Source organism: Eretmochelys imbricata, chromosome 10 (genome assembly GCF_965152235.1).
Source record: "Eretmochelys imbricata isolate rEreImb1 chromosome 10, rEreImb1.hap1, whole genome shotgun sequence".
Classification (NCBI taxonomy): Eukaryota; Metazoa; Chordata; order Testudines; family Cheloniidae; genus Eretmochelys; species Eretmochelys imbricata.
The window spans coordinates 62,575,436-62,603,425 of NC_135581.1; the positions used below are offsets into that span (position 1 = coordinate 62,575,436).

Consider the following 27,990-nt stretch of genomic DNA (forward strand, 5'->3'; position numbering starts at 1 on the left):
GATTTTAACTGACTCAAAATAACATCAGCCTCGTGGAGGTGTGATCCTGGCATGTAGGCAGTGAAATGACATTCAGGCAGATGTGAGCAAACCCCACATGCAGCTACTCACATTTGATTTATTTTACCTGTGTCTTGTTTATTAAGAATTATGATGGTGTCTTGGCATCCAACGACTTCTAGGGCATAAAAGAAAACATTTTATAAGAATTTCTCCCAAAGTAAGAACAATTGTTAGTCTAGATCTTCAGCTACATTTAATGGAGCTACATTGGTTTACACCAGATAAGAAATTGATGATGTGAACAGAGCTATAAAAACTAAAGGAAATGAATAACCTGAAATGATAGACAGATTACAGAGTAAAGGTATCTGTGAAGAGGTTCTGTACCACCATAAGGAACAAGAGGTCGATGGAACACAGACACCAAAGTCTCTGATAGTAATTTATTGATAAAGGAAATCTGAACAGTGAAATAAAATCTAAGTCCAGTTGAGATCCATGCCAGAAACACCAGATGAGATACGGGATCATTTAACAGCTCTTTAAACATTCAAAACAAATTAGGGGAAGTGTGCACAGATTGAAGAAAGAAAAGCAATTCTGTTCCCAGAAGTTAGTAAAAGGTCACCTTGATTTCATGAGTGGGAAAATTCTGGACATGCTAATTGGTACATGATGGAGAAACACCCACAAAAGAGTGCTGGTGAAGGGGCAGGGTCTTTCTCCTTCCATCCAGCTGCTCAGTACCTTTTTGTATTCACAGAGCCTGAAGCCAGGAGAAAGGCAACAAATTTCCTGGGAAGGAGAAAATACACTTATTTTTATTATTTGCAATTTAAATACCCTCTTGCATCATTATTAGCAATAAAGAGCTTAAAGCTAAATATTTTTTATTCCCAATTAGAGCGAAAAAACCTAATTATTCACCTTGGAATTTAGCCCTTTTTCCTGTTGCAAATCATCTTTGAACAGAGTGCAAATTTTCCAAATTGATCAATGAACTCTTCAAAATTGATCAATGAACGTTTTACACTAACAAATTTCAAGCTATGGATTGCTCAGAAATTTGATTCTGAGTATTTGAGCTGTTTGACTGGTAACTTGATGGCGTGAGCACTCTTGGCATTAAAATATATGAACAAAGTTAGCTTTCTGTGTGCGTTCTTGCAAAGAACAAGAAGCTGCTTGAGAGACCGATCATGGAAGACAGCAGTATTGTAAATGCCAGCGAAGCAATATCCACCCAGTTGCAAGCCCAACGAGCTGTAATTCCAGACAGAGCAATTTTAAAAGTAGCTGTTCTTATTCCCACTAACAGGAGTTTTGTCATTGACTTAAATGGGACCAGGATTTCACCCTGAGAGTACAGGTGGGCATAGAGAGAAACTATCTGCAGCAGCCCACTGGGCTAGGAAATCTAGAGGATTGCTGGCTGAGTCCAGGAGAAGTCTAATAAAGTGCAGCTCACTCATAATGCAGATGTACTGTTCTCTTGCTTATAACGGTCATGCACCCTGCTTATTGTAGAACAGAAGGTTCTCTTTTGTTTATTGTGCAGTATATAATCCTGCATGGCTCTGGTTTAAGAAAGGAAGTATGATCTGCCATTATCATGGATTATCAGGTTGTCTCCACAGCAAGTAGCAGACAGGAGAGTGTTCCTATGATGGCTTTTGCATTTCAATGAGCAGTCTGCACAGAGAGCTTTAAACTCAACTGTTTATCAGATCTGGGCAGAAGCAGCTCTTTGCTCAAGCATCCTTCCAAGATGCCCGGAGGCATTAAGTGAAGAAAAGTCTGCTCCAGCCACAATAAGGTCAGGACAGTCAAGCACAGAAATTCCAGAGGGCCTTAACTGTAAGTAATATGGCACTGCAGGGAGAGTAATCAGAGATAGAGGGTTTTAGAAAAACTTGCTTAAAAAAACTGTTTCTCGATAGTGATACCGGTTTACGACTGTATAAAGTGGAGGGGTTGGATTAGTGCTTTAAACATCAGAACTGAAATACACACATGCTCTCAGAGCTCAGACATCAGATATTGTCCTAAGAACCCAGTCCAACCCCCCCAGAGACTTTGTTGGGAGGGGGGCCCAACCCTACATGCCTAAATAAAGACAAAGACAGAGATTAAATGCATAGCGAGAATAACATTGCCTCTTGGGGAAATGAATTGAGTTCCACGCAGAATGCAGTAGTGAAGTCTCTCACGAAATGGGCTACTGTCATGAAAGGAACACAGTCAAAGATCCCCTTCTCTCAGAAAGTGTTTCAATTTATTCTTGCTGTGAGTAATCCCAGAGATTACTCTCAATGAAAGACTTGAGGAAAATATTTTCCAGCTTGTTTACTTTGTGTGTTTGGCAGTGCTTTGTGTAGAAACAGTTTCACTCTTTCATCTGGATAGTAAGCAAGGCCTTGTAATGGGGTCTACAAACTCCATACTAAGCAGAGGCAGAAGGGGTGGGGGCATGGGTGCCAGGTTTGTATAATTTTTGGTGGTGCCCACAATGGCATAGGACAGACCCATAGGACGGACCAGGGCAACCACCTCAGGCCCCGTGCTTTGGGGGGCCTCGTGCTTTGGCGAGACGCAGGGTCCAGGGCAGCCTGGCGGGTTAGCGGGGGGCCTGGCACCGGCAGCAGCGAGTGACCTGGCCCCAGCCCGCCCCTTCTCCACCCCCATTCCACCCCTTCCCCCAAGCCCCCCAGCTTTCTGGCTTCTGCCCCCTCCCCCGAGCGACTCTGGGAGCCGGCAGGGCGTGGTGGGGCAGAGTGGGGCTGGGACTGGTTCGCTCACTGCTGCCGGCACCAGGCGCCCCACTAACCTCCCAGGCCACCCTGGACCTCATGTCCCCCTGAAGCGCAGGGCCCCCCCAAAGCACGCAAACATTGGTGGAGCTGGGCCCACGTTTCTAAATATTGGTGGAGCACAGGCACCGGCCCATATAACTCGCCGCCTACGGGTGGTGGAGGGGAGCCTTTCCTGCCTGCAGGCAAGCAGCTTGACCACACCCCCACACGGCTGTCACAACTGCCACTCATGGAGGCAGGCACCACGTGGCAACCAATAGGGTAAACGAGGCCTGCTATAAAAAAGAGAGCTCAGTGAAGATGAGGGAGGCAGAAAGGCTTGGGACAATGAAGGGGCAATGAAGCATGAGGCTGCTTCCAGAAACACAGCCAAAGAGCCTGAAGGAGATGGCTAGGCCTAACTAGAGGCCAGGAACCAAGAACTGTCCTGACCCAGGAGCCAACCAAAGAAAGTCAGTCGGGGCAGTAGAGACCCCTCAAAATGCCACATCAAGGATTTCAAGGGGAGTTAGGCTTCTAAATATCTTTGGATCTAAGCCTAAGGCCCTGATCCTAGATCAGGATCCACTGATGGGATGCCTGCAGCTGTGCAGAGTACTCCAGCATTTGATGGGTGCAGGCATCAGATCTCAGTGCACAAGAGAGGTCTTACTAGGATCCCCTGATTTTTCACACAGAAGCAGACGAGAGATAAAAATTTGAAAAATAGGGAAACTTGTTTGGAAAATGGCCAAAACTGACACAGGGATAAGAGTGGGCATGGTGCCTGAAACTACTTTAAAATCATTTTGGGGATCGTCTAGGTTTCTAGTTGACACTGCCCCATTATCTCATTGGTTTGATTTCAGGCAGCACTTCAGAATGCAGCTCCCCTCCTCCCCGGCTAGAGAGAGCAACCTCCTCCCCATCAATTTCATGCTCAGGGTCAGAATGAGCAGGTGGGCAGCAGAGAGTTACTTACAGCAGGAGGTTTTGATCTTTTTGCAAGGGGAGATACCACAGAATGTGTTAGAGTACTTCTACACTGGAAATGCTACAGTTGTACAGGTTTTTTCATTGCTGTAGTAAATCCACCTCACTGAGAGGCAGCAGCTAGGTTGACAGAAGAATTTTTCTATCAACCTAGCACTGTTTACACTGGGGGCTGAGGTTGGCTTAACTATGTCTCTCAGGGGTGTGAATTTTGCACACCTCAGATTGACCTAGCTATGTCGCTCAAAGTTTTAGGTGTAGACCAGCCCTAACTCTCATTTCCATCAGTCTCATCACCTAATTTACAGCAAGCCCTCCTGAGCTCTCCCCTGCTAGAGACAGCGAGTGCCTTGCTGTCAGTCACTCATATTACATAGACGGGATCAGACCAAGCAATTGGAAATAAAGGCATACTCCTCACAAATGGGCGTTTTCTAGTGTGGTACTACCAACCCCAAACATGCAAAAATCAAGAGTCTGACACCCAAAATCATGAGATTTTTAAAAAACAATAAATGTCAGGATTTTTATTTGCCTTCTGGGATTTCAGGTTGGACATGCTTCACATCATCAAGCTTTTCTCTGAAACCACAAGGGTTAGAAATTTTGATTTAAAAAAAGGGAGGAAAATAGTAACTTGAGATTCTCATGCAGTATCATGATTCCAGTAGCAGGGCCTTTAAGAAAAACCCTACAAATCATGAGAGTTGTCTGCAGTTTGTAAGGCTTTTCATGATGAGTGTCACTACCATTTGTGGGACCTGGGTAAACCGCTTCACCTCTCTGGATTTCAGTGTCCCCAACTGTGCAAATAATAAAAAGGGACATCGCTAACTGTGCAAATCCTTATTTTCCCATGTAACTCATGGCAGGGGCACGATGACAGCAGCATTGATTTCTGCTTATTTAGAAAGCTGATTATCTGAATTTCTTTAAAATATTCGAGGAAAAACAATACCAGCCCCCATATTGACCTAGGCACGTGGTGAAACAACGGCTGTTGTTTATCATTCATTCTTCCAGATTTGGTCGCCAGGCTTACATGGATGAACATGCATGGAGAAATTGCTCTGCGTGCAGTGAACAGAATCCACGCACACACTATCTCTTCACATGCTCACCCACCTGGTGTCCATGGTCTCAAGCGGAGTGAAGATGTAAACACAAGCTGCTGTTGAAGTGGTTGGCTGGGCTTTTCTCATTCCCCCCACTCCGCAATCAAGTATTTAAGAAAGAGACAGATTGTTGTGATCAAAACAGGCAGAAATCAGTTCTTCTCCAGAGCATCTCCTGCAGTTCTAGCACTTGGCTTTTACAATGTCTTCCACTAAAGGATCTCAAAGCATTGCACAGTAATTCGTAATTAAGCCTCACACAACACTCCTGGGAGTCATGTATCATTATCCCCATTTCACAGGTGAGGAAAACATCATAATTAATAATACTTTGAGGCAAAGAGGATGAAGTGACTTGTCCGAGGTCACAGCACAAGCTAATGGCAGAGCCAGGAATCCTGATTCTCAATCTTCTGCTCTAACCACACAACAGGACTTATTCCATGGTAAGCAGGGAATTTTAAAATAGACACAATTAGCTTTTAACCTAGTGGCTCTGTAGAGAAGTGGACTCACGACTGGTGAACCTCCTCAAGCTGGGTATGGTGTAGCAGCTCTTTCCTGGTTTAGCATTCCCTGCCAACATCTGCTCCAGCCCTGCAGTGCTCTCTTTTCTCACAACTGGGCCCTCCAGCCAGGTCACTTTAATGTCTCTTCCCTTCTGGGAAATCAACATCCCACACAGAAACTGTCCCTCTTGACCCTGGTCATTGCTAGGATGTTTTCCACCTCTCCAGAGCTCCTCTTCTATTCACTCCTGTCAGAATAGTTGCCCCAAGGCTTCTCCCTGGAGTCTTTCAACCAAACTCAAAAGCAAAACAACACACACCAAAAGGAACTTTTGTCCCTTCTGCTGGCTTAAAGTTTTAATACATTCAGGGGCCTCCCCAGCTCTCTGTTACCTTCCTGGAATCTTTCGAGTCTGGATCCTATACTCCTGTCTACCCCAAGGCCATCTGCCAGTCAGTTGGCCTTCGCTCAGGTCCATTCCAGGAGTCTGCTTCACCCTTTCAATATTCTACTATTCTAATATTCTATGAGGGCCTGTCCCAGGGTGTATGCACCCTCTGGAATCTCCTCTTCAGTTGAATGTCTTCCTGGGTTTCTTTCCTGGAGGTCCAGCTTCAACCCTTTCATCCCGTCTCACTGCAGGAGTGTGCTCCACCCTAGTGAGCGCTCTGTATCTCAGGTTCCACACTGTGCTACCAACTGCAGGGCTCCTTTCTTCTCTCCCTGCAGCCCACTTCTACTCTAGGCTCCTTCTCTTTATAGAAACCGCATAGCTCCTCCACAGCTGGGCTTCATCTTTCTTAGGCCTGGCCACCCTCCCCAGGTGCAGCCAGGTAGCTTGCCAATTTACCCTTTCATCACCTGTGGGGGTTACACACCTCATCATAGGCTCCCAAACTATTTTGCTGGAGCTTCATTGCAATGGATTAGCAGATGAACCTGGCCATCCTGTATCCCACCTAGTGTCACCTTGCACTATGGGCAGACACATGGTTGGCACCATCTCTTCATTTTCTCTCTCTCTCTGTACTTTCCCGAATCTGCCCTCTCTTTCCTTCTAATTTTCAGCTTTTTCTTTGTCTCTCCAGAAGCCAACAGACAGTTTGGGGGGTGCCGGGAGATAGAAGGAGCTGTCCTGTGTGGCTCAGAAGGACTTGGCTGCATATGGTCTCTTGGCTCAGTTGAGTACTGTGGAAGCAAAGTATAGAAGCCTGAGCTGGCAGACTACAAGTAAGGCCTACAGACCTGCACTAGGCTACCACATGATCAGGGGCCTGCTTTCACTTATCACTGAATTTTATTAACAGCTGTTAAATGCCATTTGTATGGAGCGGGCATTCACAGGTGCCTGTGTAGCGGATTTTTTGAAGGTAAAACGTTTAGGAGACAAACGCTATTAGGTGGATTCAATTGTGAGCCTGGATCCTTTTAGAAAGGTCATTTCCCCCAGTTTTTTGGCATGTGAACGATGTGGCAAATGGCAACGTCATGCCAGCCATGTCTGAATTCCCTCATTATCACACAGGAGTAAACGAGGTTAGACCAGAGAGCCTGAAGTGCTTTCATTGGTGGTTACAGGAAGAAGTACCTCCATTCACAGACTGCTGCAGCATAGCTGAGAAAGGGAAGTCTGCTGGAGCGGAAACATCTGTGAACGGCTGGAAATAAGCATCTGGGCAAAGGTATGTTTACGACTCCTCACTTGATGAAACAACCAAGTATTAACAGGAAGACTGATAAAGGAGAAAGCGGAAGCGCTTATTCAAATACCCAACTATGGGTCCAGTGTGTTACTGGCAAACACAGTATCGGGAGCACTAGTGTGTGACTTTTCCTGACCCATACAGAAGCCTAATAAGATCCAATTGCAGAGCGGAGAGCACTGAGTAAAATCTGAACTGATACAAAGCCGGTTCCTTCATGTGGAGTTCCAGGAGGTCATCCTGCATTCAGGCTCAAAGCATCAAATCCTGCTCCTGCTGACATCAATGGGTGTCCTGTCATTGACGTCAGTAGCTCAGGATGTGCCCCTCAAAGCAGAGGGACATTCCTTTCTCTAAGTGAAAGGTCTCTTGTTATCTGACCGCTGAGGTTCTTTTGCTGCTTGGTCCAAACTTTCATAGAGATCCCTCTCTGCACACATGAAACAAGACAAGGTCCTTTTAGCTGTTTCTGCACTGAAGCTGCAGCAGCAATTCAAGCTTTAACATGCACCACAAGAATTGACTCAAGATGCTACTGCCACATTTTTAGTGATAATGGGACTGATCCTGGGCCCTGTGCATTGGACTGGCAGTGTATGGGAGCCACAGAGTATGGCTACAGTGCAAAAAAACACCCATGGCAGCGAGTCTCAGAGTCCAGGTCTATAGACTCAGGCTCACTGTGCTACGGTGCTAAAAATAGTCTTGGGTTTCAGATCATGCAGCTTTCTTGTCAAAAGACTAGAGACTGTAAACCAGACTCTCTCCATTGTTCTGTCCCCTTTGACGCAAAGGGGCTCTCTGTAGATGACTATTGTCCCAGTGCGACACAGAGCTACTTTAGATAATTCCTACGCCATCCCAGTTAGCTCATGGCAAAAAGGAGCATAGAGGGAAACGAGGGGCTGGCCAGAGCCCTATTGAGCTCCAGCAATGTCTGGGCTGACAAACTGACCTCCTTAGGACCATAACCAGCTGCTGTACTTCAGAGCAGCCCCTAAACACTCCTATTAACTTCAGTGGGCTTTGGATCAGACCCTTAATTCAGAGGTCTCTTCTTTTTGCATATCGGATTTTATCAAAAGAAAAATATTTGCATTAGGCCACCAAGAAGCAAATGTAAAATCGAACTCTCGTGTGTAATACACAACAAGCATTTTTTCACTGTTTATAGCAATACAATAATTAATAACTGATGATGATGATGATCACTCAGTAACGAGTGATCGCCCATCATCATCAATTAATAACTAAAGGCCAAATTCTGCTCTCAGATACACATGATCGTTTCTCATTGCCTTCAGTGGAAGTCATGCATGTACATGTGCCTAAGCAAAAACTTAGATCTTTATTAAAATCCTGTGTGACTGTACATTGTTTTTGCCAAATTACAGTGTTTTAAATTTAGCTGAATGAGTATCATGTTTCAGGATATTGTCTGAACTAAACTGAAGCCAAGCCAGACCTGAACTCATTGACTCTGAGTCCATGTAAACAGTCTCAGTCACATCTCTTAGGTTAGGGAATGTGGAATTATCTCACTTCAGTCTGCGTCTGAGGTTTGCATAGAAAAGACAGACATACCAAAGAGACACCATCAGACATCATATGTTCACATGAACACACCATGAAACCAACCCTGCACAAAAAGTAACAAGATGTTCAGTTCCCTGAAGTGGGTGTTGTGTTGCAATTTAGTAAATACAATCATTATATATTCAATACCTCCCTTTGCTGTTAAATTTGTGCGAGCACTTCCATCATAAACTGGTATTTTTAGGAGGTTATAGTTTGACTGTAAAAAGTTACAGTGGAATAAAACTTGGCAAACAGTGTTTAAGTCAAAGACTTTTAACTACTGTAAAAGTTAGTTTGACCAATGTCATGATATGGGATAGGACATTTACATTTGTGCTACTTTAAAACTCAGTTAAATTTAGAAACTGATGCAGAGATCTAATCACTTTGGTATTTATATCTTTAAGGCTAGTTATATATTTTGGAGGTATTCTTTTCCTTGTCCAGTAAATAGCACACTTGATAAAATGACCTGTTTCCTCCCCAGGAGGCCAGAACATTTAAAGGCCATGGTCTGGTGCTTCCTGGAACTAATGCACATGGAATAACTTTCCGCTGTGACACAGATCAGCAGCAAACTAATGGAGTTGCTAAAATTCTGGCCAGGAATAAAACTGGGGAACTAGAGTCTAACTTTGAGACCCAAAGCCATGTGGCTGGAGAAGTAGGACAAAGTTGCAGCTCAAGCCAGATGCATTCTGCCTGCAAAACAGAGGTTGAGCTGTACAAACAATGGATTTTTCAGTTCACTGGCAATTCTGAAACATCAAAACAAATTCATTTCAGATTAAAAACTGAAAAACCCCAAACAAAATGTTTTGTTGCAATTTTGAGCATTTTAAAACTTTAAAAACATTTTAAAAATAAAATTAAAGGAAATTTCAAAACGAAAACTCATTTTGAATTGAAAATCAAAACATTGTTTTCTAAAACGTGTCAACAAAATGTTTCATTTTTTTTCAGGATTTTTTTTTTTTTAGATTTTTTTCTCCCTATGACCAAACAATTCAGTGAAATCAACACGAATTCACAAACTGTTGGTCACTGTACCTGCTTTTCTCCCCCCAAAAATAGCTGATTGAAAATTTTTGCCCAGCTTTAAGTGGAGACAAGAAGAATGTCTCTAGGGGCCATTGAAGGAAGCACACGTGTGATACATCTTAAGGCCCAGTCTCGCAAAGACCAATCCATGTGCTTATCTTTAAGAATGTGAATAGTTCTGCTGAAATCAGTGGGACTACTCATGTGCTTACAATTAATCATGTGCATAAATCTTTGCAGGATAGGAGGCTAAAAGTGCAACATGCCTCCTGCAATGATGGCCTCTGAGAGCCAAGCACCCAGTCCCACCTCTTTAAGCGGCTGAGCACCACTAGTCCCACTCCCTCTTACTCTCGAGAATCAAAAATAGAACTCCCACTCCTGCACAGCTGCACTGGGGGGATGGAGGAGGGTAGGGAGAGAAGGAGCACGTAAACAAACACCACAGAACATTTATAAATATTCAGCTTTAACAATCTTTGGCGCTAATATGTAGGCCTGGAAACTACAAAGCCTTGCTTTTACTCTCATTCACAGAAGTCCCCATTCTCACAAGTTAGCTTTTGCAGGACTGGGCTTTTCATTAAGAAAGGACCCAATCCTGCAGCCCTTATTCATGTGAGTCATTCTTTATACATGACCAGAGGCTACTAGCGTGAGTGAGGATTTCCAGGATAGGGCCTACGGCCATTAACCTGACAGCATCCCTGAGAAACCTGGGCCGCAGATTTCCTAGTTCCCACAGTGAGTGACAGACACAAGCAAAACTGCCCCACAAACAAAAGTATAGTATGAAAGGCTACCAGAGAATCTGTTCTAAGCTGCTGCTTTCATCCCCTTTGTGTCTGAGACTGGTGAGGATACCCAGTTTGGCAGAGAAAGCAGGGAGTCTGCAGCTCAGTGTTTTGGCTCTTGGGGGTATAACTGGGTTAAAATGCAGTTGCTAGCTGTTCTGTTTTAAATTACAGCCCTATTCTACTGGCTTCTTTGGGAATATTCACAAACAGGTTTCTAACTTGTAGCAAAAGAAGGAAAAAAAAAAAGGCCATTGCAGTTCACCTCAAAGACACAGGGCCAGGTCTTCAGCCCAACTAAAGTCACTTTGAGCCTCTTGAGCAGATCCCTCCGGCATGGAGAACCTGGTGTAAAACAAGGGGTGTGTCAGAGCAGAAAGCAGAATTGGGTGCGGCCAGAGGCATGACATGCTCAGTTGAACCCTCAGTGGCAGAACTGTCCCGAGGGGATCATCTTGTAACTTGCTCTGGGCACTGGTTTGTCCTCTGCCAGCCAGGGGAAGTATAACAATGGGTTACGGCCCCCTTTGCCTTCTCTCCCCAGCTGCCTTGAGCATAAACTTAGTAGGACTGTATCCAGATTCTCTGCCATCTAAATATTTGAGCAGCAGAGACTAGCTACTCCACAGAGCGCACCCAAGGAGAATTTCCACCCTGAAGATGAAAAATGTGAAGATTATTCCAGTAATTATAAGATTCAAGGTTGCCAATTCAGATGCTCCCCTTAGCAATATGATGCCTTCAGCGACCTACAGTAATTGGTGAAGAGCTGCCTTAGAACGAAAAGGCAAATCCTGGAGTCTTTAGTCCTTAATTCAGGCAAAAATCCTATTTCCTCCACTGGGAATTTTGCTGAAATATAGCTTGAGTTAGGATCCCAGGACCATGATATAGAAAAGCACATTTCATTCTCAGCTAATCTATATTTCTGTCCTCTGTTTAATCTGAATACCTGAATAGAAGAGTGATGCAAACAGCCTGTATCTGGAGGTAGCAGAGAATCGATTGCAATACAGGGTCTGTTTTAAGTAAAGTATAGAAACATTAGGGAATGAATTGTGCTCTCGGAGTCCCTGAGCAGTTCTTTACTATGTGTAACTAGAAACACTGCTGGCCATTGGAGTGTTTAGAACATCAACTCTTTATTTTACAGTTGAGTCAGTTCCACAGCCAAAACTGAAATAAATTATGTCACATATCAATTGTAGCTGCCCATTTAGTCTGCAAGGTTCCTGGAGGGGAAGGAATTTTCATAGTACTATATAGCACATAAGAAGGAAGCAGGGTGGTCTCCTGTTTAGATCACAAAACTGGGAGCCAGGAGATCTGTTCTAGTCCTGGCTCTGCTACAGATTTACTGTGGGCCTTTGTGCATATTATGTCAATGCTCTGTACCTCAGTTTCCCCATCTGTAAAATGTGAATAACAGGAGACGGCTTGGTAAAGCATTTTGAGATTTTCAGATGAACAGCAAAATGCAATATATATATTTTAGGTTGTCTTACTTTGTCAAAGCAACATGGACCAGAATTCAGCTCAGAGAGAAAATGCAGATGTTAAGCTTACCTTCACCTACCAGAACCTGGTTGCGAGTTAACAATCCTTGAGAACTGGTTGAGGTCACTCAGTGAGTCAGTGCGATGATGCAAGGATAAGCCTGGTGCTGCCACTTAAAGTACCTCTATCAGTACCTTGGGCTAGGATAATAGCAAAATAAATTTAAACCAAACTGAGACCCTGCTGGCAGCCACTGTTAAAAAATGTAGCTCTCAAACTGTCTTCATGTGCTGCAATCAGCAGAGAGAAGAATATTCATTGATAACATTGGAATATACATTACTTAATCCACATCTGAAAGGCAGGATTTACCCGAGACCCCAACCATAAGTTACTGAAAGGATGTTCTCATAAGAAAGTGCTGGAGGAACATATCATTTCCTCCTCATTCCTGGCTTCCAGGCCAAGCACATGTCATAAACTCATAATGCTTCTGGAAATGTGGAATGATGGACAGGGCCAGACTGGAGGACTTCTAACAGCTGTGTTAAGGTCAACAAGAACCAAATAGATTAATAAACCTTTTATTTCTGAGAGTTATAAAGCCTGCAGATAGCATGTTCTGATGGGGAAGGGCATGTGCTAACTACAATAAACCTGCTTCTATATCATTAATATGTCCATGGCCAATGCTTCTTTGCTTTGGAATTGCTCAGTTCTGTTGGTCCAGTGGAAACAATGTTTCACTGTTTGGGAAATGAGCTGCTGACTCTGGCTGTTCTTGTCCTCAGCTGAGTCCCATTTGGTATACTTTCACTCAGAGCAAATGTGGTTTTTGCACGCTGGGTAGCATTGCTGCAGCATGCATAGCAGAGTCAGTACCTCCATTTTATGCACCATCTGCTCCTTTACAATTTATACCTCAGAGGACGGAGTAGAGTCTCACTAGTAGAGATGTCAGAAAATTTTTTGACGGAACAATTTTTTTGTCAAAATGCAGTTTCATTGATCAAAAGGTTTGGCAGGTAGTGTCGATTTTTGACAACGTTTGATGGGAAAAAAGCAAAAGAAATCTTTTTGACTTCCTTGTTTCGATAAGGTAAAATGTTTAGTTTTTACTATCTTTTTGATTAATTTCATTTTGACTTGTACAGCATAACACTAAAAATATTGTATAATATATATTATACTATTTTATGTTACTTTATAATGTTTCAACATTATCTAAAGGAAGTGTTTCAGTCATTCCAAATCAACATTTTTCTCAGTTTTCGTTTCGGGTGGAAGTTGACATTTTGGCTTTTTATTCTGAACACATTTTGAAATGTTGGAATTTCCCACAAAATGGAAATTCCAGTTTCCAAACAGCTCTACCCATTACATGAACTGCAGCTGCTGGTGTGAATGTCGTGATCTGACTAACCTGTGTGCATTTCTAGAACTATCACCTATATATAACCAGTTCAGGCAGGTGTCAGGGGCAACCAGATACTAGGGACAGCAAACTGCTTACAGTCGACAGCTCATTTCCTGAAGAAACAACAAAAGCTACCCACCTTGCTAAACCACAATGAAAACAACAACAAAAATAAAGCTACACTTTTTGCAAAATTGGCCGTTACCTTATTTTTATGGCTTTGAGCTCTGTTTATACAGAGGCAAGGTTGCAGCTGAGCACAAAAACTGTCATTTTTAGTTGCTTTCTACCCACCAAGTCGTGAAAATATCAGTTTCCAAAACCAGCAGCTTCTCATACCTCAAAGACAGAAAAATAATGAAACTTAAAAAATGTTTACTTTACTCTTACTTCCCCTTTTAATTATTTCTATGGGGACAAACTGGTTAATGAGTTCTACGGTTGATAGAAAAATGGAATTTCCATGCTCTAGAACAATCTGATTTTTTTCAATATTTGTTTTCATCCTCGAGTAGGATGAAAGGTTGGAAAAACCAAACCAAACCAAAATGTTTCACAGAATATAAGTGTTCTAAAAATCTTCTGAACTCTGGGGCTGCACTGATCAAGGACAGAAACTGTGGGTGGGGTGACTTTTGGGTTGCTGGACTTAAGGGGGAAAGGGACACTGCCAAACTTACTTGGGGGTGGGTCTTTTGCTCAGGGTTTGTGTTATGAATCCTGTTTGTGGTATTTCCCCAACATAATGCAACATTGTTTCCCTCCTTTATTGAAAGGCTTTTGCTACACTCGGGACTCTGTGCTTGCGAGAGGGGAAGTATTACCTCTTAGAGGCACGCAGGGGGGTGGTATGTAATTGTCCCAGGTCACTGGGTGGGGGCTCGAGCCAGTTTTGCATTATGTTATTGAAAAGGAACCCCTAGATACTGAACCCAACCCTTGTTGCTGCCAACTCTGACGGGCAGAAGGGTTACACTAACAATACTGACATTTAAACGGTCATCAGGCTTCCAAGCCAGCAGCGCCACGGAGATGAGCCGGGGATGTTCAGTGGCATTGGTAAAGTCCATCTGCACACTCCAGACAGCGAATTTGGAAGGTTTTCTCACAACCAGAAGAGTTAGAATTTTTTTTAAATGAATTAAAATTTAAATTCTCTGGAGAATGTTGGGAACACTAAGAACCTCTCCTGGGAGACCCTGAATCCATCAGCTGTGTGGAAAGTTTGCACACCCTGATCTCAAGAGACCCAGCAATGACATTGCTTATTTCAAAGAAACGACCAGTTAGGACTCCCAAAATTTCAGGGCCTTGCACCTTCCAAGGATGATGGGCTCTCTCTCTGTTATGAGTCATCTGTCTTCCTTGCCTTGCCCAGTCTCCCCTCCCCTTACACTTTAATTTTCTGACTCAGAAGAGGTGTGTCAGATCCTGGCAATCAGCCCGCATAATGCATGTGGCATACTCCACAGCTGCAAGCTGCTGATAAATATGTCACACAATCTGATTCTCGAGTATCTAATATAGGGCAGTATAGCTGGGGCATCCCAGTTAACAGGGTCCTAGATAGGGTCACAAGTCATCATGAGGGCAGACAGGTTTCTTCCCCCACATAAGAGACCACGTAGGAGACATTTGTTGGGGCCAAGCTTCTTACATGCTATTTCCCAGTGAACAGGGAGAGCTGTACAGGCCACCTAGGGTCTGGCCCCTTAGCCTACAACAGAAAATGCAGCAATATGGAGGCACCACTCAAGTGCTTTCACCTCACTGACTGTATTTTGCAAGGCACCGCTTCTTATTTAACACGCACTTGCCTAATAGATTCCACGCCCCGCAGTAACAGCCCATGGCTGGGATTCTGGGCTACTTCTCCAGGAGACACAAGATGGAGAGGGAGAGCGAGGGATGATGGTGGCTTTATGCCACGTGTGCTCTCCCAGTTTTGGGCTGTCTAGGGGCTGAAACAGCTCATGGCACAACTTTGGCAGCCTAGGGTCGCAGGACAAACTGGAAATGCTATAGCAGCACGTGCTATAGCTCCATCCTCTCCAACAATCCTCACATAAGCCCTATGCCAGGGTTTCAGTGGAGCAAGGAAAGGCCACTTACAGCTGTCCACAGCAGTGCTTGCCCCAAGGGAATTCTCCCCTTGCTGGCTGTTTATGGCCCTCTCTGCCAGCACAGCAGCGGAGAGAGGCCAGGGTGAAGAGGTGACTGAGTCCCTCTCATTAAGTCTTTATTCAGCACTGACTAGCCACTGTAAACATTCTGCAATCAAAACTTAGGTGGCAGTTTTGTTGATGATACAGCACATGGGAGCGCTGAACACAGATTAGCTCTCTGCAGGGCTGACTGTAGTGTAAAAAAGCAACAAGCCTGATTTGACCAGCAAACTAATCAGGTGGGATTTGGAGACTACACCATGGCAGAGACATCTGTCATAAGAAAATGCCGGCTTTCCAATTGTCTAACCTGACATTGCTTTTCATTTCCTGAATGTCAAAAGTGGTGAAAAGATACAGGGTGTTTTCAAATATCAGGTCATCTCTGTAAGAAGCTTGTTACCACGAGGCATCCTGCTTATTTTCTGTTTCCCATGCTTTGTTTTCAGTTGCACTAAGTTACCATCATTGGTAGATTATTCCAAACATTGATTAATGATCATTATTGTAGCGCCATTGAGAAAAGGGCAAGTGTGTGCACTCTCTAGCTGTAAACAGCCATTACATAACCAAGCTATAATTATTAAAACTTTCCTTACTAGCCATGCATGACAGGAATTCAATTCAGGGAGCTTGAGTGTGTTGCAAAGCATCATACACTTGGTTAATTATTTATTAATTTGCAGTAGTATAGGCAAGGGTCTGAGGATTCCACCATTTGCTGCCTGTTGTTGTAGAATATTCACTAATTGCTAGAAGCTCTTTTGTGTTTGAATATAGACAAGCACTGACACCACAAAGGGGTATTCCCAGTATGAGCCAAGTTTACCCAATTTGGTAGAACATTGCTCTATTTTATGGTTTTTATTTTTTATAAAAATACTCTGCCATAAAGCTTTGATCCATAGAATCAAGGTTTGCATTCCCAGTGTGAGACATATGCGTCCTGCAAAGAGTAACTGTGGAATTTAAAATAATAAGCAGTGGCGTTTGCTTCAGAGTTTTTGCACAGAACATCCAGCCAGTCCACCAGCCATGAGCATGCAACGAGGGAGAATGGTCCAGTTATGACAGGTCTGAGAATCAGGACTCCAGGATTCTCTTCCCAGGTCTGCTGCTAACTTGCTGTATATTAGGCAAGTAATTTAACTTCTCTATGCCTCAGTTTACCCACAAATAAAATGGGTATAAATGTAAATACTCTTTTCAGATGGCTGAAGTACACCTAAAAAGTGGGGGAGTGGAAACTGGTCAAAATGTACCTGTTTTTGTGTTTGTAAAATGTCCATGAAAGCAAAATAATTCTGATCACATTTGGTAATGGAACTGGTTGAGGCACCCCTGTCATACATCCTAATGGATTAAACACAGATATAGGGATGCAGAGATCCCAGGATTTCTTCTCATCTCCAGAATTAAGTGACTTTAAAACTTTGCATTTATTTAGCACTTTGCAGACCTTATTTAGAACAACAGTATCATTACTCCATTGTACAGAGTGGGGAAAGAGCAGCTCCAAAAAGTTAACTGATTCACCCAAAGTCACCCAGCAAATCAGTGTCAAAACCAGGATTAAAACCCGAATCTCTTGGCTACAGATTAGCCATTCACCTGAGAGCCAAGTCACTTGAAGAGCCGGTCCACATCATTTTGGCACCTGAGGCGGGGAGCTCAAATGATGCCCCCATGCCCCCTCGCTTGGGCCAAAACTTTGAAAGTTCTCAATTCTGCCTTCTTCCTGTTCTACTCCTCTTATGGTACTGCTCTTCTACCTACCCGTAACCCCAATAAAGGAGAACTAACAACTTAAAATGCCTTGTTCAAAAATTTTAAGTAACACTGAACTTTCAAATGCCTGAACAGCAAATGTAACTTTTCTCGTCTGCATAGTAAACACTGGCATTTTTATCTGTTTGAATAATCAAAGTGGTGCTTTCCATGCCTTCTTGGTTGCAAAGATTTGAACTGCTTCCTGAAGGTCTACAGTCTGGGCCAGCTCATGCTCTATTGAGATGGTTGCAAGGCCGACCAGCCTCTCCTCTGTCATTGTGGAGTGTAGATGTGTTTTTATTAACTTCAGCTTGGAGAAGCGTTCTCCACTGGCAACTGTTACAGGAAGTGTTAGAAGTATGCGCAGAGCAACAAAAGCATTTGGAAAGAGGGTGGTCATCTTATTTGTGCACATATATTCCAGAACAGCCTTTGGAGTTGATCCTGCTGAAATGTATCTTGAAAGGGCTTTCAGTTCATCACCTAAATCACTTGCATCAATATCGCACATGTCATCATGTGTCAACGCTGTCTCTAGTGCCCTGCATTGCTGGTGTAGGTCTTCTTCAGGTATACTGAGAAGTTTTGGAATATCATACAACATTCCAAATATACTGCTGTGTTCCTTGAGCTGCATGAAATGTTCTTCAACTGACTGTATTGCACAATCTAGCACCTGATTAAAGAATTCAACTTTGAATTGTTGTTTATGGTCTCTTATGGGATTATCACATGCCTCGTAATCAAAATGTCATCTTCTTCAGTGACTCTTGTATTCTTGAATGGGTGGGAAAATAGCTGCAGCGTGAAGTTTCTCTGCCAACTTCTGTGCAGTCTTCAGAACATTTTGAAATCCCTCATCTGACCGATAAGACTGTAGGTATGACTTTGCTTTGTCCAGTTGTTCCATTGCTCCAGATATATCAAGGTCAACGCCTTGGAGTCTCTTGCTTACATTTATTTCAAACAGTATGTCATGCCACAACACTAAGCCACACAGAAATTTGAAGTTATGTGTTCTGATGATTCCATCGCTCTCTGCCACTGTTCTCCCACAAACAGTTCCTGTCATAGCATTATCCTCCATAATGGCAACTATGGCATCATCTATCTTCCCAGTTTGGTGTTTGATAGGCTTTATCACCTCCACTCAACTTTCCCATCATGTGGCACTCAGTGGTTTCAGTGTCAGAGAGGATGTTCCCAAATGTTGCTTCAAAATTTGCCATCAATGAGTTGATGCAGAGAAAAATACATAGATGCTTTGAATTACATTTAAAAAAATTCAGCAGCCTCACTAGAAGCTGATGCTGCATCACTGACCACCAAGTTCAATGAATGAGAACTGCATGGGACAAAAAAAGCTCGAGGGTTTAACTCTCGGATCCGTGTCTTCACTCCTCTGTTCTTTCCTCTCATGTTGGCACCGTTATTGTAGCCCTGACCTCTCGTGTCAGCTATCGCAATTCCCGTATCTTCCAGCTTTTTAAGAAACACATTTGTCATACCAGCTCCTGTACTATCATCAATGTCAATAAATTCTAGAAAATGCTCTCTGACAGTCACCATTACAGGGACATTTTCACTAGGTTCTGTTGTTGTTACAAAATGCACCATTAAAGTCATTTGTTCCGTATGGCTGATGTCAGGTGTGCAGTCCAGAATAACAGAGTAATATTTTGCTGACTTTAGATCTGCCACAATCTTCTGTTTGACTTTTGTTGCCAGTAACTAACTGTATGGTCTCATTTTGAATTGTTTTTCCAAGGTAGTGCTGTGTGTACATTTCTTGGGTGGAGACTCTTCTTAGATGTTCCTGGAGTAGAGATCAAACTCTGCCATCAGCTCCACAATTTTAAGGAAGTTTCCATTGTTTGGCGCATACTGCTGATCTGAAGTGCCACACAGTGCTAGGCTTTGGGTAGCAAGCATTCTCACAATGGCAATGAGCCTTTTCAGAACATTTTTCCAGTACAGAGACTCTGATGCAATCGTCTCTTGATGCTAATCATCTATGGTGGCCTTTAACCTTAGTCTCATCTCAAACTCTTTCCGCCTGTGGAATGCTCTCTGGTGATTTGTTACCTTCTCATGGCATGCCAGATTTCTAGCCAGACTTTTCCAGTCCTTTGTTCCTGTAGAACCCAATGTGGCTGGAACATTCAACGGGAAGAGTTTGCAACAAAAACAGTATGCAGCATTCTGGGTTTTTGAGTACATAAGCCGTGGTCTTTCCACTTTGTCACCACTGGGGATTTCACGCCAGTAATGTGTTGGATGGAAACTTCTATTCTCATTATCTTTGGGGAACATGAAGTTTTTCACTTGCTGTGGCCCATGCAGTACAAGGAAGTCTCTCAGGCTACTGCTCAAGTGGATCCACAGTCCTGGATCATCTAGACTTAAGGAACTAAACTCAGCAGCAGCTGTTTCTTTTGCCTCCACCACACTCTTCTCTGATCTACACTTTTCTTCAGGAATGTGCATGGTTACATCCATTTGAGATGGAGATATGGATGCTGCAGTAGCTGCCAGGTCACCTGCACTCTGACTAACTGGAAGATCAGGCATCTCCTCACCACTCACATACTTGCTGGGGCCGGAAGGCTCACCGTGAACATTTGTGTCTATGTATCTCAGGAGAGCTCCTTCCTGCTTAGATAGAAAAGCTTCCTTTGCTTTCTTTCTTTTTCTGAATGCTGCCCCAGAGGGGCATTTTCTTCTTTCCCTCATGACTGCTGTTCTGTGCCAGCTATAGTGGCTCTCAACACTCAATTGAAGGAGACAAATAAGCAGGCTGGTAGCAGGGCCGGAGTGAGGGAAGATATCAGCGTCTTAAGGGCCTAACTGGCTCCTACTACTTCAGTTGACTGCCTGTTCTCCTCAAGTGGGTTCAGGGAAGCAGCAGGAAACAGGAAGCTCCCTGAGAAGTCTGTATTAATTTAGTCCAGGCTCCTGGGGGTCCTAGAGAGGTACATAAGAGGCTCCTCCTTCTCTCTCTCCCTGCAGCTCCTGCTGTTTTCTGTTATTCCCTCTAACCTTTTCTCCTGCCTGCCTGTTATGTCTCTTGTGCCCTCCTTCCTCCAGCACAGCACTCCACCATCTCTGTGCATCTAGAGCAGAGAGAATACATATGCACCAATAGCAGACACAATTTTCTACACTCTGGGTTCTAGTGACCCCCCCCCACCCCCACCCCGCAGTCTGGCACCTGAGGCGGACGCCTCAGTTCACCTCATGGTAAGGCCTGCCCTGGTCACTTGCCTTGATTCCTATTTCTCTTGGCATTTAACTTCATCTTACTTTTTGCACCAGTAAAATGGGATTTCCACAGTGAATGGAGGTACACTGAATTAAGGTCACTTTGATTCTGAATAAAAATGTCCCACACATGGATTTAATACAGTTTAACTAATCCATTTTAAAAGTTAATTTGGATTAATTTTCCTGAGTGGTCCCTATGTAGGCAAACCCTTAATTAAATGTTAAACCTCGTCTAATGAAATGCATAATTTACATAATCAATTGCCCAGCAGGGCAAAAATGTGCAAAGATGCTTAGGTAACTTGAACACCCAATTCCCATTCACTTTAGTGGGAAAAGCATCTTTACATCTCTTGTGTAGTTTTGAAGATCTCAGCCTGGAGAAACTAAATTTCAGCCTCTGTCCCAGATTTTTGATGCCACTAATGGTGCCATAAACCCAGTTCAACTTGCCTGTTGAGGATTCCTCCTGCATCAAGTCTACGCTAGAAGCACCTTAGTGGAATAGGAATAGTGGTATACCGTACTGGCAAAGCACTCTTAATGTGGACCCAGCTGTTTTTACAGGAATAGCTATTCCACCACCGTGTGAATGAAAAACTATACCAACCAGCATAAGTGCAGCGTTCCCAGTGTGGCTGGATCCACATTAGGGGCTTCTGCTGGCACTACTGAGTCAGTCTATGCTCAAATAAAGCTTATGATCAAATAAATTTGTTAGTCTCTAAGGTGCCACAAGTACTCCTTTTCTTTTTTCAAAATACCTTGGGCTTTTCAAAAACTGGAGACTAAATTAGGCTTTTCACTCCATATTCAGACACCTGAATAAATTGGCTTAGAAAGGGGATGAGTGCTCAGACGCTCGCACTGAATATAGGCCAGTGCTACGCTACACACATCTGCCGCTATACCTATGTTGGGGAGAGCTATGAAGATTTATTCTCTTCCCCCCCCCGACTGTTCCTCAGACGTTCTTGTCAACTGCTGGAAATGGCCCACCTTGATTATCATTACAAAAGGTTTCTCTCCCCCCCGCCCCCCCGGGCTCTCCTGCTGGTAATAGCTCACCTTAAGTGATCACTCTCGTTACAGTGTGTATGGTAATACCCATTGTTTCATGTTCTCTATGTATATAAATCTCCCCACTGTATTTTCCACTGAATGCATCCGATGAAGTGAGCTGTAGCTCACGAAAGCTTATGCTCAAATAAATTTGTTAGTCTCTAAGGTGCCACAAGTACTCCTTTTCTTTTTGCAAATAAAGACTAACACGGCTGCTACTCTGAAAGGTATTTTGAGTGACATGTCCCCTGGCTGGAAAAGGTGTGCATGAGTGACTGAAAGCCCCAAGACAAGCAGTGTAATGGGGGTTTAAGACACGGAGTAAAGTGTTCTCATAGCTTGGAGAGGAACACTGCTGCCCTCGTCTCACAGAGCTGTGGAGTTTGCGAAGTGGTTACACTTGAGTTATAAGCATTGGGTTAGGGTTAGAGTTAGGATTGCCTTTGCTCCCTTCCATCCCTGTTCAAGAGTACATACACGCTTGCAAACCCCAAGCTTAGGTTTGCAAGAGCCTGTCCTTTGTCCACGCATTTCTCTCCCAATGAGGAAAGAACTCCCTCTATACAGCCTGATTGTTCTTGAGTGCTCAGAAGCCAGGACAAGATTCTTAAATGTGGATTTGTGGAATTTTTATATGGCCACCAGACGCAAGGCCCATCCCCCGTGCACTGAACACAAGTCCATTTGACCACAGCATCGTCATTTTTATTTCTGCTCCTAAAAACAAAACATAACAACATATGACAACATGAGTCAGCTCTCGGGCCTGCCGATAATCCCTTTGTGTCCAATGAGTCATGACTGCAGCAGAGTGTAATCGTGGATTTATACATGCACACAAAAAGTGAGCCACGCAGGAGAGAAACACTCCCTTTTTTTGATTGAAAGAACACTAATTAATCCAACCCTGGATAGAATAGTAGATGGGAGCTATACGGAAACAACTGAGTCTCAAAAGACTCAGGGCCTATCTGCACAACATTTACCATGGCAGGAGACGGAAATAGAACATTCTTTGGTCTTGCCTGTGTGTGGACAAGAACAAATCACGTTATAGCCATGTTACGATATTGAGTGACATTCCTCCCAAGATGAGGAAACAAACACAGGGCATAGATTTAACACACTCTGGCCCTGTCCCCTACATATCAAGGTGAGACTAAAGTGTGTTTTAATACAGCCCGGGCATTAGCAGGTTACAACACAGTGCTGTGGTAAATGGACCCTTTAAATGCTCAGCGCAGACTCCTGTTACATACATGTCACAGAAGGCTAAGGGAAGAGCTTAGCCATGGCAAAGGAGTTCAGATCCTGAGTCCTCCAGTCAGGCAGGAGAATGCAAGGGCAATGGAAGCAGCTAATGGGGAAAGTCACTCAAAGGTGACTTTGAGGCATTAAGATTTGACAGTCCAAAGGGAGCCTCATGCAAGGATAATCGCTGATGCAGGGCTGTTAGCATAGGGGAGGCATGTAGGAAAGCAGGAGCCCCTAAAAAGAAAAGCCAGAAGAGGTGCAAGCCAAAGGTGCACATGTAAACTCTGATAGTCAAATGCCATCACTATTATTTTGTGTGTGTGTGTGTGTGTGTGTGTAACCTCCAGTAATACCTCCAGTATTGTTGCTCTTATGCAGCCACTTGCTTCACTATCACATGCTATTGCAAGAAAAGCAAAAACAAACAAACAAAATCTGTCATAGGACTTTGTCAACTCAAATCAAGCTTGTAAAGATTAAGATGACTCTCTGAGAAAATCATTTCTATACTTTTTGCATTTAGGTCTCTAGAAAGCACACCAGGTCGCACTGTGTACATTTTGCAAAGCGATCAATAGTTTGGTCCAAAGGCAAGGAGAAGACAAAGATAGAAGAGACGTGCCGAGCTCCATCTACACTTAATTCAAACAGTGATGAAGGCTGGGTCAAGATCTGTGCATAATCCTAATGGCTTTCTGCTCAAGGCTTGCATGCCCTCATGAAGCAAAGGAAAAAGTCACGTTGCCTTAATAACTATGTGCACTATTTTGCTTCTAGTTACATCAGACTGCTACCTGTCACGTGAGTGTGAGGCAGAAGGCAACGTGCTGATTGGTGTCACATTGTACTACAGTTCAAAGAAACGCAGCAATTACCTGGGAACAATGGGCATTTACAGTAACTGCTGTCTATGGGTGGGAGCACTGGCATGGATTCTGCAATGGGTGTGAAGGCTGACTGAGTGGAATAATGCTCGGCTAGCTGGGACAAGAATAGTTCAAAGCCTTATTTGGTAGTCTCGTGTTTGGAAGTGTCAGAAAAATGTGAGTTTTCTCATCTCAAATGCCAAATGCTGCTTAAACCGACTGGAAGCAACAGGCTTGGGATTCATCCCTGATTAGAAAAACAGGAGACATCCAGTGATGAGAAATAGTGAACAAATCAGAGACTGGAGATATTTTATTTTACCTGCTCTCAGTGGAATATCACAAACACAGAGAAAACCAGGAGCTACTGCAGCAAGTTTGACTGCCAGAGTTTAAATCTGCTGATTTACGAAAATATTAGCCGCTTCTCTCTCCCTTTGCTTGCTTTGACATGTGCTACAAGTGACTCGCTGCACTACATAGAATTTCACTCAGTGGAATAACAACAAGGCAGAAATCTTTACCAACATATGGGGCCACATTCTTCTCTGTAACAGGTGTAAATCTGCACTTATGTAGCACTTGTCAATTTCAAAGTGCTTTGCAATCAATAGACTTTAATCCCCAAAACACTACAGTGAAAAAGGCACAATTATTTCCATTTTGCAGATGGAAAAACTGAAGCACAAAGAGGTGAAGTGTCTTGTCCAAGGTCTCAACTGAAATAAGTGGCAGTACTTAGCAACTTGGGGAGAGTATGGAATTCTAAAGTCATACCATAGTCCATGGAGCACAATGAAAAATGCAATACAGCCCCCTGCACAAAATGAGCTTCACATCCCTGAGCTAAATCCCTTGGAAAAAATGGGTTAGGATAATCATGGAAGTGATAACACACTGTAAATGTTATTTGCAGCAAGCAGGAAAATAACTATTATTTGGATTTATGTCAATACTTGTATTTCTCTCTGCTGGGTGCCCTGGTTGAATGGAACCTTATTGCACAAACAGGATTTACATCACGATGCCTTGCTTTGAAGCACCGATCAAATAAAAGAGGTGATTATTTCTAATGCACTAAGCTGGAAACTTCACTCACAATGACTGGAAATCAGAAATTAAAGCACCAGTTTCAAAAAGTGCTGCCTCTGAACCTGACTCCAAGTTGCTGCCCATCCGGCAGTGATAATATTAAGGGACTGGCAAAGAATTCGTACAAAGGAGAGCTGAGCTTTGTGAGTCAACCCCACAGTAGTAATAGGAGATCACGTTATTACAGACGCTTTAACCTTTAAGGCCTTACCTACACACAGGAGCTGCACTGGTTTAACTGAAACTGGTTTTAAAACCGATAAAGGGCATGGCTACCCTTGCAAATGTAGAGCGCTTTGAGTTAAACCAGCCTTCGTACAGCGCAGCAGGGAAAGCGCTGCAGTCTGTCCACACTGACAGCTGCAAGCGCACTGGTGGGGCCACATCTGCGGCACTTGCAGCGGCATTGGGAGCGGTGCATTATGGGTAGCTATCCCACAGAGCACCTCTTCCCATTCTGGCGCTGTGGCTTGTGGGAAGGGGGCAGGGCATTTTGCGTCCTGTCCCAACGCCCCGTGATGCATCGGTTCGCATTCCAGCAATCCCTCTGCTTCCGTCCACATTTGGCGCCATCTTTCAATGTTTTTTGTGCTGCTCGCTCTCTCTTCCCTTTCATTCTGTGGAAACGGAGCCCGAACTGCTGAGGAATGTGCTGATGAGTCTCGCCAGCAAGTCATGATTGGCAGTCGAGTTACTCCTTAAGATCTAAAGTGACAGTGAGGACTCTGATGACGATATCGACTCGAGTAACGCATATGACACGAGACTGCTTGTGGCATTCATGGACATGCTCACCACCGTGGAACACTTCTTTTGGGCTCGGGAAACAAGCACTGAGTGGTGGGATCAAATCGTCATGCAAGTCTGAGCAGACGAGCAGTGGCCGCAGAACTTTCGGATGAGAAAAGCCACTTTCATGGGACTGTGTGACGAGCTCGTCCCCACCCTGCAGTGCAAGGACACGAGATTGAGAGCTGCCCTGACGGTGGAGAAGAAGGTGGATATTGCAATCTGGAATCTGGCAATTCCAGACCTCTACCAATCGGTTGCTAACCAGTTTGGAGTGGGAAAGTCGACCGTTGGCATCGTGTTGATGCAAGTTTGCAGGGCCATTAATCGCATCCTGCTCAGAAGAACCGTGACTCTGGGTAACGTGCATGACATTGTGGCTGGCTTTGCACAAATGGTTTTCCCTAACTGCGGAGGGGCAATAGATGGGATTTATATTCCAATTCTGGCACCAGCCCACCTAGCCTCTGAGTACGTTAATTGGAAGGTGTATTTCTCGATGGTTCTCCAGGTGCTTGTGGATCACTGTGGGCGTTTCATTGACATTAACACAGGCTGGCCCGGAAAGGTGTATGACGCATGCATCTTTCGGAACACTGGCCTGTTTAGGAAACTGCAAGCTGGGACTTTTTTCCCAGACCAGAAAATCACTGTAGGGGAAGTCAAAATGCCCGTTGTGAGCCTTGGAGACCCCACTTACCCTTTAATGCCGTGGCTCATGAAACCCTACAGAGGGAGCCCTGACAGCAGCAAGGAGTGGTTCAACAACAGGATGAGCCAATGCAGAATGACTGTGGAGTGTGCTTTTGGCCATTTAAAGGGTCGCTGGCGCTCTCTGTAGGGAAAGCTGGGCCTGACCGATGACAGCATCCCCGCTGTTATATCTGCGTGCTGTACCCTCCATAATATTTGTGAAGGGAAGGGTGAAAGCTTCATTCAGGCATCGACCTCGGAGGTTCAACACCTGGAGGCTGAGTTTGAACAGCCAGAGAGCAGGACTATTAGAGGGGCCCAGCGCGGGGCTATAAGGATTAGGGATTTCTTGAGGGAGCAACTTGAGGCTGAAAGCCACCAGTAATGTCTGGTACCTTGCATGGGAGTGAAGCGCAGTGGTTCCAATGATAGTAGGAATCTGTGTTTGCTATGCTGACTTGCAGTACCTGTTGCTTTTCTGGGCTAAGGTATCTTTTATTTGATGCAATAATAAAGACTGTTTTCAAAGCCAAAAAATCCATTTATTGAAAAGAAACACAACTGTTTGGGAAACAGAAAGGGAAAGGGGGTGGGGAACAGTACAATCACAGATTTGTGTATGTCCTGTTATCATACTCAGCCTTCCTGTTTGGAGTGCTCTGCAATGAGTGCTACACTTCAGGATGGCTATACTGCATGGTGATGGGGATTGAGTGCAGTGGGTAAGGGTCATAGTTTTCAAGGCTGGGTGGTTCTCCCAAAAGACAGGGGTCTTTGGGTGGTTCTCCCAAAAGACAGGGGTCTTGATGGGTTGGTGGTGACATGGTGGCACAAGGGAAAGAGTTTGTTTTGGGACAAGGGCTGCGGGGGGGGGGGAGGGGGGGGGCGGGGAGGTAGCTAGATGCGTCTAGCTATTTATAGAAATGGCAGGTCACAGGAGCAGCACTGGAGCGGCTGTTTGCCTCGCGGGCTTTGCAGTAGGCATTCTGCAGCTCCTTCATTTTAACTCTGCACTGCAGTGTGTCCTGGTCATGGCCCCTTTCCATCATGGCCCTTGATATCTGCCTGAAGGTATCGTAATTCTTACAGCTGGAGTGCAGCTGAGACTGGACAGCTTCCTCCCCCTCAAAAACTGATGAGTTCCAGCACCTCGCCATTGCTCCATACTGGAGATCGCCTGGTGCGTGGAGGCATGGTTACCAGGAAAGAGTCACTGAGAGCACTCCGTGCCTGGCTGAGCAAACAGGAAGGGGATTTTCAAAATTCCCAGAGAATTTAAAGGGCGGGTCTTATGGTTGGTCACCTGAGGGCAGGGCAGTAGAGTTCAAAGTGATGACCAGAGTGGCTAGAACAGACATTGTGGGACACTTCTGGAGACCGATCAGAGCGCAATAACAGAACAGGGCATCCACACTGGTGCCACAGTGCTCCATCGGGGGCGCACAAAATGTTATTCCACTCACCGAGGTGGAATACCAGAAGCGCTCTAGCCACGGAGTCCGGGCGCTCTACGTGCCTTGCCAGTGTGGACGCGTCATGAATTACAGCGTACTGGGCTGCTTTAATGCACTCTAACTCGCAAGTGTAGCCAT

The 27,990-nt window shown here is 44.3% G+C and overlaps 1 long non-coding RNA gene across 1 annotated transcript; it reads right to left on the reverse strand.

Annotated features, from left to right (window-relative positions):
• Nucleotides 1-494: 494 nt before the first annotated feature.
• LOC144271554 (uncharacterized) lies at nt 495-12,640 on the reverse strand. Its single transcript, XR_013347368.1, has 3 exons — nt 11,482-12,640; nt 10,795-10,874; nt 495-798 (listed from the first exon to the last, which is right to left on the reverse strand). It is a non-coding gene; the product is annotated as an uncharacterized LOC144271554 (long non-coding RNA).
• Between the last annotated feature and the right edge of the window lie 15,350 nt (nt 12,641-27,990).